At 36.6% G+C, this 9,751-nt stretch overlaps 1 long non-coding RNA gene across 1 annotated transcript in view; it reads right to left on the bottom strand.

The window, feature by feature from the left end:
• Nucleotides 1–953: 953 nt before the first annotated feature.
• The window catches only part of LOC129244884 (uncharacterized), a 29,055-nt gene continuing 20,257 nt past the window's right edge, over nucleotides 954–9,751 (bottom strand). Inside the window, exon 3 of the long non-coding RNA XR_008582390.1 lies at nucleotides 954–1,616. This is a non-coding gene — a long non-coding RNA (uncharacterized LOC129244884). The remainder of the gene's footprint in view (nucleotides 1,617–9,751) is intronic.

Here is a 9,751-nt window from a genome sequence, read left to right as displayed (position 1 = left end):
GACTTCCTGAAGGACATTCCAGTCAATGACCTGAAACACTCTTTCGAAAAGCTTTTAGATCACGCAAAACTGTGTATCGAGGAGACTGTTTTGAATAAATATACTCGAAGTTGTTAGAACAAAGCTCCTGTCGTTTCTATTTTAGCTCAGTCTTGGTTATTTCGGACTTCACCCTGTATGTACATATATACCAATAGAATTTTAAATGAGTCGAAGTGTTAATGAAGAAAAGCCTTATTGGGGACATTATTAGTCAACATCTACCGCACGTATACTATATAAATATATATGTACGAGTATACACCCACAAGAATCGAATCTCTGTAGATTATCTCTCTTAACCACTAATGCAAAGTGACTTGCGTGTGTATGAAATAAAGTCACCCACAACCGCTCGCAGCGAGAAAGTCGGTCAATTAGCGCTTATGTACATTAATCACTTATCACTTCGAGCTGTGACTAGCCATTAATGCAGTCATTATGGCGTTATAGAGTAATTATACAAAAACAAAGCAAATTATGTAGCGAATGATGGCCAATAGTAACTAAACAATATGACCGTCCCACTCACATCATAACCATCATAACCACGCCAAGATATCGATCACTGTCAATCGATTTTGAGCCCTAACAAATTATGCAAACGAGTATTCTTGATGTAATGCAAATTTTAAAGGACTTGTGTTGCCGTTGGGAAATTCAAAGTGACAGATGACGATGGTGATGACTCGATTGTTGAAATTGCTGCCACAAGCGACTTGCTTAAAATTTAATTATTATAATTGCTGAAATTTTGCCTAAGTGCATTCGTCAAAGGCGCTATGCGAGTAATTAAAAAGCATTCTTCCAAAATAAGTTAATTATGCATTAGATTTTTTCAATTTTTCTAAAAACACACGTACATCAAATGATTAAATTAAAAATTAATTAAAGTCACAGCCACTCACCTCTCTCCGTCGTCATTGAATGAGAAATCGCCAAGTAGTAGATCACGAAAACGATAACGTGGCGCAATCATTCTAGTTGCAGTTGTTGTTGTTGTCGTTGAACTCGTATTACTGCCACCGCCTGCCGCTGCCGCACTGGAGCTAGCCGTTAATGGTGCAACGGCTGCGCGTGCGATCGCTTCCAACGAACTACGACCACGTCCACTCTTGATCACATACTCTTCGGTGGCCGAGTGTATACCGCCCGTCGTTTCGACGGCATTCCATTGTGAGGTGCCGGTAAGAAAGTAGCCGCCACCAGCCCGATTGGGCCGTGGCGAACGTAGGCGATGCCACAGATTGGCCAGAATAGAAATGTATTTGGTAACGGGTGTGTCAAAAATGGAGAAAAGTCGTAAGAAAATGCCGAAAAATGGCGCTGGGACAAACTTATTTTGTCTTCAAATATTTAAATTAAAATTTTTTTTTCCTCACTTTTAAAAAGTAGATATTACTTTTTGATGCCTAACGAAAGGAAAACTCTGCTCTAGACCGTATGGAATTTTCATACAATTGGTACTACACTTTTAAACACAAAACACGAAGTTTTTGACGATTTCATAATATACAATGCTGCCTATTTTTTTTTGGAAAAGAAATATCGTTAAGGTTTCCGAAAAGCGATGTTCTCTGCAAAGATAAAAATATTATTTCAAATGAGATTTTTATGAGAATTAGTTTCAAGTTATTTTATGTAATTATTGGTTAGTAATTGTTAAAAAATGTTCCTTTCTTAGTTTTAAATAAGGAAGTTGCTTAAGGTCAGTGCAAATATTGGAATCGTACATTTCGGATTCAGTAGAAACTTTGTTACTGATGATTTTCTTGCATATTTCAACAGAATCTATTACGAGTACCAACAATTTGAAAAATCGAAAGACCTAAAACATAAAAAATTATGGTTCAAAAACTCCACACTGCGTTATTATATAAAAATATGGTCATGATAGAGTGTGTTTATGGGTAGCATACCGATTGTAGATCAAAGGTTGGAAGGAACAAATTGATTGATTAGTAACGCATGTGCAGCAACTCAGTGGTATAACGGTATTTCAAATCTTCTTTGCAAACGATGAAGAAAACAGATATGTAAAAACACTTTCTGGAGCATTTGTTTGGTTTTTGAAGTGAAACTTCTTAGGCATCTATGGACGAGCGAGAATGGAGAATCAAATTTCAAGGTCATGCAACGTTTTGGGCATTTTCGTTCCGCGAGAGAGAAAAAAGATATAACGTAGAGGAAAAGGAGAGAGAGCGCTATACCTTATATATATCTTAGATACACTTTAGGCTATTTTTCCTGAGTTTTTCCTTGTGGTTGCCAATTTTCTAGTGAGAAATAACACTGCCTACTTTTTGGCGCTTGTTTGTTGGTGCAAACTTGTAGGAAATATATTTTGGTGCCTACTGTTTGAGGCGTTTTTTGGTCCCAATTTTTTTGTCGTTTTTTTTTTGGTGCGCTTTTTTGGCGCTTATTTCCGTTTCCTGGCTAGTGCTTGCGCGTACTATAAAGTGCTATCCATTCCGGCGTTGGATTTATTGATATTGCGGTAATATGTGCTATTGCTGCGGTCCTGGAATCGCTGCGTTTGTGCGGGTGATAAACGTTCGGAGTATTGCGCGTTGTTGCCACGGTTTGTATCCGGTCGACCTGTTTTTCTCCGTTTTTATAAACTTTGTCTATTTGTATTCTCTGCAAATGTTGTGAATTTATTCAGATATATATTCTTTCTCTCTCAGCCGCCGTAGCCGAATGGGTTCGTGCGTGATCACCATTCGGAATTCACTGAGAGGTCGTTGGTTCGAATCTCGGTGAAAGCAAAATTAATAAAAACATTTTTCTAATAGCGGTCGCCCCTCGGCAGGCAATGGCAAACCTCCGAGTGTATTTCTGCCATGAAAAAGCTCCTCATAAAAATATCTGCCGTTCGGAGTCGGCTTGAAACTGTAGGTCCCTCCATTTGTGGAACAACATCAAGACGCACACCACAAATAGGAGGAGGAGCTCGGCCAAACACGTAACAGAAGTGTACGCGCCAATTATTTATTTTTTTTTTTATTCTTTTTCTCTCTCTCTCTCTCATTCTCTTTTGGGTCTCTCCATCTTTTTTTGTCTGCCTTGAAAGTTTCACTTCTGTTATATGTGTACTACGCTACACGTACTTTTTTTTGCACCTGATCAGCATACTTGGCTTAATGCTGGGTAATCATGGTTACCACTCACACCATAGGCTTGTAACTGCCAGCCAAAAGGGCGACGGGACACTCTTTCTTGAACGCTGTTAGGCATCAGCAGTTACAGCAAAAACGAAGTATTCAAAATAACTCATAAAAGAATATTTTGTGCACAAACCGAAAAACCGAAAAATTAAGCAAAATAATAAAATTAACATTTTAGCAATTAAGAGAAACTATGTTGAAATTTCTTGAAAAGTATATTTAAATATACACAAGCATGCATACAATTATTATTTTTAAGTTTAAATTGCTAAAGTTTACTCAAAGTTTAATTATTTTAAAATAATTTAATAATAAACAAAGTGCAAATAACTCGAATATTTTAGTATGTAAAAACATTTTCTTGGCAAACTGTATGTAAACCTATTATTATATTCTGTCAGTAAAAACTCGCTAAAGACATAATTCATTGGCTGTAATGCGTGGAGTAGCTCATATTATCATAACCCATTGATTAACGTTTTCAAATCTTCCCAATTAAATTTTAGAACAGCTTTGAAACAACTGAATGGAATTCACAACATACACTTCAGCCTTACCTCCTACTCCTGCGGATGTTCACTTTGGCGAATGCGAATTATGGAAGGTGGCCATCACTGTTGGGCACATCTACATTTAAGCTGATTCCGGAAATGTGTGCAATTTTCTGTCTGAAGATTTATTAAACAAGCATTTGACTTACAGTAGATCTCTAGGACAAAACGAAGTACCTCAAACAAACAGTCGACGCACTTGCGTATCGACACCCACGTCACTGTTGGCAGTCATGTTTTCGAGGTTGTAAGCGACTTCGTCTATCTAGGAACCAGCATTAAAACCGATAACAATATCAGCCTTGAAACCCCACGGAGAATATCTCTTGTCAACAAGTGCTACTTTGGACTAAGTAGGTAAATGAGTAGTAAAGTCCTCTCTCGACGAACAAAACTAACACTCTGCAAGACTCTGATCATGTCAGACAATGACAACATCCAATGAAGCGACGCTTGGAGTGTTTGAGAGAAAGATTCTGCGTAAGATTTTTGGAACTTTGCACGTTGGCAACGGCGAATATCGTAGGCGATGGAACGATGAGCTGTATGAGCTTCACGACGACATACACATGGCGTAGCGAATAAGGATCTAGCGGCTCTGTTGCCTTGGTCATGTCGTCCGAATGAACACAAACGCTCCAGCTGAAAGTTTTCGTTGTGGAAGAAGGAAAGCCTCCTCTGCGTTGGAAATATCAGGTGGAAAAGGGCTTGAGTTGACTTGGTGTTAGCAAATGGCCGATTTGCACAAGAAAGAAACGACTGGCGCGCTTGGTTAAACTCGGCCAAAATCGAGTAAGCAATTATCGCATAAATGAAAAAGAAGATAAAAATCTCGAGGATTGCTGTTTTAAGGTTTCAATCCAGCAGCTCGACAAACTGGGAAATATATTTCGTTCTTTTTAATATTTTCGTTTTTAATTTTTTTTTTGGTTTTAAAAGTACTTCAAAAATAAATAATAAACAAAAATTTCCCCCAACTTTGAACCAAAAATTTAGATTTTTTTTTTTCATGAAAAAATTAATTGAAAAAAATTTATTCTTTTTATAAAAAATTTATTCTTTTTATAAAAAATTATTTGAAAAAAAAATTATGTTTTGGGGAGAATTAAAAAAAAATATTAAAATGCTGATAAGAGCCGAAGATATTTTAGTCTCTATAGCAAAATTTTCAACATTGAATAAATTTTTAAACTATTAATTTTTTTCAACACACTCGAGCACTCGACAAACTAAAATGCTGATAAGAGCCGAAGATATTTTAGTCTCTATAGCAAAATTTTCAACATTGAATAAATTTTAAAACTATTAATTTTTTTCAACACACTCGAGCACTCGACAAACTGGGAAATATATTTCATTCTTTTTAATATTTTCGTTTTTAATTTTTTAAAAAAAAAAATGTGCTTAAAAAAAGTTTTATTATTTCTTATATAATAAGAAATAGTTTGGGGCCGTCTGTGTTTATCAACGACAGTTTTGTTTTTGTCTTGAAGACGCTGCTCAATTTCTTTTGCTGACTTTAAATTCTCAGTGATGTTTCGAAGGTAAGGCGAAACTTGTGGAATAAAATTTTCGCTCTCCATTATTGCCCAAACATCATTTTGCACATCGTCGAGAGTTCGCTTTTCTCATCCAAAAGTGAGATACCCTGAAGTAAAATTCATACTTTGCCCTTTGGTGCTGTTCATTGCAAACTTAATGGAATAATTTCGTTCTGTTTCGGTTGAAAGTCGGCTCGCGTATTCGATGGGATACTTATCTTTCCCCTCCCCCTGAAGTAAAACTGCATCTAGCGCTTGTGCGCTGGCATCTGTTTTAAGAGTTTTTACAAAAGAGAGTCGATAACACAAATTTCACACTTCACACTTCGGTATTTACAGCCTTTAAAGTCCATGACAGGCTTTAGGCTAGCGCTCGCTCCGCTAGTACGTGCACCACAATCAAAAACTGTGTGACCTGGTACATCGAAAAGTTGTACATTGACCATAGGTATGTCTCTTCCAATACCATTCACAGTTATTGAATTAAAATTCAAGAAACCTTCAGAAAGTGGATTTTGTATCGAAATGTTGCGCAATTTGCGCGAGTAACACCTGGGGTATTAAAACCATAGCAAACAAATTTAGGCTTAACAGTTACTGCCTGTGCAATTTCCACTGACTGAGCTTCCGCAGCACCGGCCTTTTGTTTTTTGAAACAGTTTTCCGGCGAGTGACCTTTCTTTCGACAAAAAGTGCAACGCAATGCCACTTCACTGTTAACACTCTTTGGACTTTGATCAGAGTTTCCACTCCTACGTTCACTTAAAAAAAGTTCGTCTCAAATTGGCCACTTTGTTGGGCTCCAGTTGTAAAGTTGTATTTATTTTATTATAAAATATAATTTAATTTATTATAAAATATAATTTAATTTATTATAAAATAAAACTCTTGTATTTTTAACCGTAAAAAAATTATTTGAAACAAATTTATTTTTTTTGGGACAATTAAAAAAAATATATTAAAATGCTGAAAATATCAGTCTGTAGCAAAATTTTCAACATTGAATAAATTTTAAAATTATTAATTTTTTTCAACTCACTCCTTATGTTATTTATTATATGTACTCAATCCCACAAATTAAAATATTTAATACTGCTGTCGTACACTCATCATCTCGAGTAAATCGTAGCCTTAACTAAAATCAACCTTTCGAGGCTTTAATTGCCGAAAGTATAAAAATTAATATTAAAGACGATAGTGTGAATATCGCAATAAAGCCATGAATTGGCCAACTGGTAGCACTTGAAGCAAAAATAAAGAGGACTTCAAGGTCCCATCTTGATTTATGCAGTGTCAATATGCCTCAGGCATCAGTTTGTGTGAAATGAAAGCAAAGCGAATTATATATCATATATAAATACAGCTTATCTGCCATTTGCTATGTGAAAAAATTAAAGCGAAAATTCGTGTGATATTATACTACGCAAAGTATTAAACTTTATTTATGAAATTATAAATATATGACAGGGAAATGGACGTTTAAAGTGTAATCAGAAATATACATTGAAAAATATTTTCATACGTACACACATTTTTTAATTTACTTTCATGAAAATGCATCCTGTATCGTTGTATTATTTTTTTCTTTTTTTTACCTCATTATTATTTCCATACGATTTCAATTGTTAATCAATTATAAGTTGTTGCAAATTAATTATGCTGCATGCCATCCGGCCGCAGACGTAAGCCCGAGCGAACTGAGCAATTCAGACTTGGGGAAAGAAAGAACAAGGAGTGGTGGCCACAAAAACAATAAAAAAAACATCTGAACAAATTCCCATAGCGCAGCGTATTTTGCGCGCGCTTATACATTTAATACGTCAATATACACTATATAACAATTCAAATGACTACCCGGTAGGAAATTCGTCAAATTTTAAGTTCACTTGAATTTCACTGTTTCTGAATTACTTGAAAATGTTACTTCAACTATTTTATTTGCTTTTGGGTGACTAGTGCCGAGAAATTCAGTTTGTTTTCAGCCAAATATAATCTGGTTATTTTGACGCTGGCTTATAAAAGGCTAATTACACTGTGCAGCTCGAAAAAACGCAGGAATGCGATATATGTAGTAACTGTGGAAGAGGGAGCGCTGTATAATTTTTCATAAACGACTTACCAAAAATATTTTAATCTGTAAAATGTTGCAGATGGCGTTAAGTTATCTTTACAATTCCGCTGTATTGAAAAATGTACCAGTCTTGAAAAGGATCTTAAGCACTTTCAAGCAAAGTGTACCCTGAACCACCTGCACTTGAATGCCGACAAATGCTGCGTGGTTTCATTCACTCAATTCATTTATTTATGTTAATATTTTGAACAAATTCAAATTAGTCGGAAAGAGAATAGATATTAAAGGCTTGGGCGTAATCTTCGATTAAGGACTTACGTTCTCGAAACATATTGATTACATTATCTCTAAAGCTTTTCTATGATTGGATTTTTACGTCGCAATGCGGAAGTTTCTGATTCCTTGACCATGAAAGTACTCTACTTCTCCTTAGTTCGAAGCTGGCTAGATTATTGTTTATCAATATGGAACCCATTCTACCATTGCCATGTAAATGAAAGTCTTAACTAAATGTGTGTTGTATAAGCTGCCTCTTTGCGGCGTTAGGAATTATTTGGCTTGTCGCTGACCGATAGAATTTCACCATTGTTCAACAAATTTCTTCTCCTACTACTTTCTAAGAAACGTGAGAAACTTAGAAAAGTCCACAGAAAAGCTAAGGACCAATTAGAGACAAGTGCGTCTTTTTTTTTAACTAGATGATAGCCTATTTCATTTACCTCATATCTCTAATGTCCAGAACCCAGCCTAATAATGCAGTGTTGAAGTTCCCTAACGCGTTAAGGAGATACAAGCATTCATTTACCAATTGTGTGGTGAGTACAGTTAATAGGGCTTAGAGTTATGGGGCTTGACTATCTGAATGTAAATGTAAATGTGGGTTCCTCTTATTTTCCTACGGAGGCACTCCCTCACACATACATACATTTTCGATGGCCTGTATATATTTCTGCCTGGTTATATTTCGGCCGCCGTAGCCGAATGGGTTGGTGCGTGACTTCTTCTTCTTAATTGGCGCGATAACCGCTTACGCGATTTTGGCCGAGCTTAACAAAGCGCGCCAGTCGTTTCTTTCTCGTGCTAACCGGCGCCAATTGGACACACCAAGTGAAGCCAAGTCCTTCTCCACCTTATCTTTCCAACGCAGAGGAGGCCTTCCTCTTCCTCTGCTACCACCAGCTGGTACCGCATCGAATACTTTCAAAGCCGGAGCGTTTGTGTCCATTCGGACGACATGACGCTGCCAACGAAGCCGCTGAATCTTTATTCGCTGCGCTATGTCTATGCTGTCGTAAAGCTCATACAGCTCATCGTTCCATCGCCTGCGATATTCGCCGTTGCCAACGTGCGAAGGTCCAAAAATCTTACGCAGAATCTCTCTCTCGAACACTCCAAGCGTCGCTTCATCGGATTTTGTCATCGTCCAAGCTTCTGCGCCATACGTTAGGACGGGCATGATGAGAGTCTTGTAGAGTGTTAGTTTTGTTCGTCGAGAGAGGACTTTACTGCTCAGTTGCCTACTTAGTCCAAAGTAGCACTTGTTGGCAAGAGAGATTCTACGTTGGATTTCAAGGCTGACATTGCTGCGTGACTATTATTCGGAATTCACAGAGAGAACGTCGGTTCGAATCTAGGTGAAACACCAAAATTAAGAAAAACATTTTTCTAATTCGGTCGCCCGTCGGCAGGCAATGGCAAACCTCCGAGTGTATTTCTGCCATGAAAAAGCTCCTTATAAAAAATATCTGCCGTTCGGAGTCGGCTTGAAACAGTAGGTCCCTCCATTTGTGGAACAACATCAAGACGCACACCACAAATAGGAAGAGGAGCTCGGCCAAACACCCAAAACGGGTGCACGCGTCAATTATATATATATATATATAATATATATAATTGTTGCGTAAAAATCTATTGGAATCGATTTTTTGCCGTCCTTTTTTTGCCATTACGGCACAAATTGTTTGAAATTATTATTTAAACATTTCAGAATTAATATCATGAAAAATTGCACAAATACTAAACTTTAGTTGATGCGCGCCATGAAAGATGATCAAAGGTCAATGCTTCTTTAGGGGTAGGAAAAAACCAAAATGCTATTAAATTATTATTTATTTGAGTATTCTAGCTTTAATTAATGCAAATATTTAATGAGGACACTTTGCAAGACATGTCCCCAATGTGTCTTGTATAGAAATTTTCTTGAATTTTTTTTTTTTAATTGAAATGTAAATCGGCCCACCATATTTGGAAGCCTTGTTTGAAGGTGATATAATTATTTCTTTAGGCCGTACGTTCATTAATAAGAACTTGAAAGTTATTGAAGAGACTGGCTTTGGGTAATAAAATATCAACTATAAAGAACAGGATTATGTCGAAAGATCT

Source organism: Anastrepha obliqua, chromosome 4 (genome assembly GCF_027943255.1).
Source record: "Anastrepha obliqua isolate idAnaObli1 chromosome 4, idAnaObli1_1.0, whole genome shotgun sequence".
Classification (NCBI taxonomy): domain Eukaryota; kingdom Metazoa; phylum Arthropoda; class Insecta; order Diptera; family Tephritidae; genus Anastrepha; species Anastrepha obliqua.
Note: the sequence above shows the minus strand (reverse complement) of the source record. Positions and strands in the feature narration are given on the sequence as shown.